The 5,060-nt window shown below is 39.9% G+C and overlaps 1 pseudogene; it reads left to right on the top strand.

The window, feature by feature from the left end:
* Nucleotides 1-273: 273 nt before the first annotated feature.
* LOC142664570 (uncharacterized) lies at nt 274-2,630 on the top strand (annotated as a pseudogene).
* The last annotated feature ends 2,430 nt before the right edge of the window (nt 2,631-5,060 follow it).

The raw sequence follows: 5,060 nt of genomic DNA on the forward strand, positions 1-5,060 counted from the left end.
TAGTTTTTAATTAAACGTTATTGTCCATTTAAAGTGTTTTTCAAAGATGTATAAGGCTGGAATCAGGCATTCAGTTTTTGTGGCAGTATTTGGTGCAGTTTTTTGAGCCAAAGCCAGTGGTGGGTTTAAAGGGAATGGCTGAAACCTTTCCTTCCAGCTGGATGCAAAAACTGCCTAATATGTCATATATTTGTCTACTTTGTGGTTTGAAAAATAAAAATCACAAAATCCATTTTTAATCCTTAGAGAAGATGCCAGAAAGAACTCTGAGGGAAACGTCATGTTTTTGATAAACTATGAAGTAGAAGATGAAGATATCATGCAGCAGTCTTCAGGAAAAAACCTGATTACCATTAATGTACATCCAGGACTTCACAGTAAAGAGAGATCGTATAATTTGCCAAATTATGAGGAACCTTCTCCTGACCAATCACAGATTACCACAAGAACAGCTCAGAAAGGGGGTAAAAGGTTTCAATGTGGTAAACCGGTCACAAAAATCACAGGTCTTTTTAAGCACAGAAGAATTCACACAGTTGATAAACCGTATTAATGTTCAGAATGTGGGAAATGTTTTACATATAAATCACGTCTTATTATACATGAAAGAAGTCACACAGGGGAGAAGCCGTATTCATGTTCAGAATGTGGGAAATGTTTTACAGAAAAATCAAGTCTTGTTAAAAACGAGCAAATTCACACAGGAGAGCAGCCATATTCATGTTCAGATTGTGGGAAATGTTTTACACAAAAATCACATATTGTTATACATGAGAGAAGTAACACAGCAGAGAAGCCGTATTCATGTTCAGAATGTGGGAAATACTTTTCACTCAAATCAAATCCTACTACACATAAGAGAAGTCATACAGGAGAGAAGCCGTATTCATGTTCAAAATGTGGGAAATGTTTTACAGATAAATCAAGTCTTGTTAGACATGTGTAATGACAGGGATAGGGAAACAGACAAGTGAGCCCTAATCTACCCGCCACTCAGTCCCTGCCTACTTGCAACAACCCGCCCTAGGCGACGGGGTACAACTGGACGACGGTCCCTACACTCAGTAAGTGCACGACAGACAACCAGACAAGGAAACACAGAACAAAGGGAAACGGGGCAGTTGCCCACGGCAACACCGTGAGCAACAAGAGAAGTAAACGAGCCGAGTCAAACCAGGAGATTACGAGGTGCCAAACGCAGAGCAGGAGAATAGTGAACAAGCCGAGTCAAACCAGGAGTGTACGAGGTACCAAACGAAGAGCAGAAGAGTAGTCAGTAAGCCAGGATCATATAAAGCAGGGTCAAATAGTACAGAAGCTGCAGCAGGGCCAGGAAACCAGCAGAGAAGAATCACAAGCAAAGGAGGAACAGGAAAGGCAGTTATAAAGAGACAGAGGGCGGGAGCTAGCTCCGTCTGGCCAGGCTGTGATAGGCTCTCCCACTCCTAAGCCTGCCATCCTGAGTGGTGGAAGATGGAGTCAGTCTCACAGACATAGAAGCAGGTGCAGACTGATTACCTATGGGCGTGGATACAGAAGCTGTGCCTGGCAGATCCTTAACAACATGAGAGAAGCCGTATTCATGTTCAAAATGTGGGAAATGTTTTACATATAAATCACATATTGTTACACATGAGAGAATTCACACAGGAGAGAAGCCATTTTCATGTTCAGAATGTGGGAAATTATTTTCACGAAAATCCACTCTGGTTAGACATGAGAAAACTCACAGAGGGGAGAAGTTATTTTGATGTGTATATGTGGAAAATGTTTTACATGGAAATAACATTTTGAAACCCAAAAATGAGCATACATTTTTTTATTCTTGTTTGGAATGTGGGAAAAGCTATAAGAGCAAAAAAAGATTTTTAACTCATCAGGTTATTCACAGACAATAACCCCTTGGCGACACAGCCAATTATTGCCTTGTGAACACAGCCCCATTGCTTTAAAATCTGATGTGTCACTTTGAGATTAATTAAACGTCCTTTAACCTTTCCCGATATCTTCCACGTAGATACAGCACTGTTGGAAAAGCATTTCCACAAACCATTGTACATGTATGACAGGGATTTAAATACCTATCACGAAATATGAAGACATATATAATATATCCACAACTGGATAAATAACATACAGCACACAAATTGTACCATGAAAATATAAAAAGACTTTATTGAAATACACATGACAGTATATTGGCCATCAGAAGATAAAATCAATGATACAAGCAATAAAAGAATAGCGTGGAGATACAGCGGGGACATATACGCATAACATGCTAATAAAATATAAACATCATGTGATGTGGTAAGGTACAGGCATCTCAATCCAAAACAAAGGGTATAGCATAAGCAATATAGATAAGTCAAACAACGTGATTGTCATATATACCCAAACAAAGCACACAACATAAGTTCAGAGGAGCAGCAATGAACAATATGCTAACACTGCCTATCAAGCATAAAGGAGTGCCTGAGGTCAAAGGTTCAGAGAGCTATACCAACCTGTAGATTGCATGATAAGTCCCACAAAAGAGTATCACCACACTAGACGCCCCCGACGCGCGTTTCGCCGTCAGCTTTCTCAAGGGGTACCACATTTTTGTGACCGGTTTACCACATTTTATCTTCTGATTGCCAATATACTGTCATGTGTATTTCAATAAAGTCTTTTTATATATGTCTTCATATTTCGTGATAGGTATTTAAATTCTGTCTTTTTTGATTTGTGAGGACGCATTATAACTCTCTTGGCGTATGCCCATGGTCTATACTTGAATAGGTATTTATTATGTATGACGGGGAGTCTGCACCATCACCAGCGGGTGTCAGCTGTACAGTCCTGGCCAAAAGTTTTGAGAATGACACAAATTTTGTTTTTCACAAAATTTGCTGCTTCAGTTTGTATAGCGGAAATTTGCATTAACTCCAGATTATTATGAAGAGGGATCAGATGAATTGTAATTAATTGCAAAGTCATTCCTTGTCAAGAAAATTAACTTAATCACAAAAACCACCATTTCCACTGCATCTTCTCGTTAGCTCAGGAGAAAGTGTTAACGAGGACAAGGCAGATGATATCACTCTGACATTCTGATTGACTTATAAGAGAAGATTGGTTGCTTTAAAAGGGGGATGGTTTTTAACATGTCCCTTCTGCCCATTAAGGACAGTGGCGTGATGATGTAGGAATGTCTGCGCGGCTGTGCTCTCCCCGCAATTCTCTTCCATGCTGAACACTGCCGAGGCCGTGCCCTGCTATCCTCCAGAGGCCACTGCTGAAGACCCTGGCATGACCCTTGAAGTGTGTGGTAAAATTTAAGCAGACCAATTGACCGCCCTGTCACCCTCTCCCTTCTTTAATTGTATGTGGTGCTGGTCTGCTGTGACACCACAGATATCTTGGCTGGCCTGCTGTGATACTGCCGCTACTGTGCTATTGCCTCTGTGCTGCTCCACCTATGTTGCCCCACCTATGATGGTAGACCTGGCCTCCCTGTACCTGGGGGATTAATCCATCTTAGGGGCTCTGGAGTGCCCTGAACTTTTCACCTGACCGCATTTGAGGAATAGGTTGCTAAACATAAAAGCGAGCCACTAGATAAGCTATATATCTATATTTTATATATGCTAGCCTGCTCTCAGGAAACAGTTGGCTGAATACTTGTGATAAAACCTGCGAGAAATGTACATTGAATTTGCAGGAAGGTTATTTTTCTGCGTGGTCCTTTAAGTGCTTAGTCTACAATGACCCGTAATAGCCGGTAACCGTGTGCAATAGTGATCTATATCAAGCTTTTCATCTCCGTGATTGGATGCTACAGACGACGTAATACAAAGTAAAAGCTGGGTAAAAATCTCTGATAAATCCCGGATAAATGTGCAATGAATCATTAGGAAGCTAATACATTGATTTGTTGTGGATAATTCAACGTCAAATAGTTGCTCCAGATTCATTAATATTTATTTTCTTAAGAAAAGGTTTTCACAGAAGAAGTGTCGGAAAAAAATGCTCACGGGAAAAAGAAGCGACATGCCCTATCTTGAGGCATTTTCTGCCTCAAAAACTACATTAAAATCAATGGGAGACGGAAAAAACACCTTATTTGGTAAAAACACGCTTGCGGTTTTTTCCTTTTGCTCATTGAAGAAAGAGGTAAAAAAAAATGCGGCACAACTCGCCTGTGGTGCAAAACCACTAACAAAAAAAAAAGGGAGCTGATTTTCTGCCTGCAAAAAAACTCCATGTGAACATACCCTATGAGGGAGTTTATATACGGCTTTTAGACTGGGCTTTTACTACATCCGCTGTAAGATTTTCTCTTGAGTTTGCACAAAATAAGATTACATTCACAATTTTTCATAGCATTGAAATATTTTCCTATCAATTTATTATGTAAAATTAATTGAATGTTAAGTCCTTATCTTCTGTATTCTGTAAGGCGGGTGTAGAGGGGGGGGGGGTCTTGAGTCATCAGTTTTCCCTCTTTATTCTTGCTGATTTAAATTCTTTTCAACACTTTTTTTATCTAGTAAATATTTCCCTCAACACCGCAAATCAGAAATACATTCTCTCTAAGTATCATTATTATATTGGAGATCAAATGTAAGTATAGAATACAAGACAAGATGGTGGAGATAGTTAATTTCTTACACATTTCACCCTTTTTATAATATTATCACACACATATATATATATATTATTTTCACTAACTAACTATCACCCTTCCTATCCTGGAAACGGCCCCCGAGACAGTCCGTACTTCACAGAGTATACAGATAAGCGGCATAGACCATGAGATATCAGACATCTATTCTTGACTGTTTCATGGTAGCCATCTCCACTAATCCTCCGCACATTGTATTGATAGCAAAAAAAAACACACACACACACACACACACACACACACACACACACATACACACACACACACACACACACACACACACACACACCTATTTTAGATGACCACAGCTGGCCAGAGATGCATCACATCAAAAAGACCACCCCCGGTGAAATCACTCTCCGAGCATTAACTCTTTGTTACGGGTGGTGCT

Source organism: Rhinoderma darwinii, chromosome 1 (assembly GCF_050947455.1).
Source record: "Rhinoderma darwinii isolate aRhiDar2 chromosome 1, aRhiDar2.hap1, whole genome shotgun sequence".
In the NCBI taxonomy this organism is placed as follows: domain Eukaryota; kingdom Metazoa; phylum Chordata; class Amphibia; order Anura; family Rhinodermatidae; genus Rhinoderma; species Rhinoderma darwinii.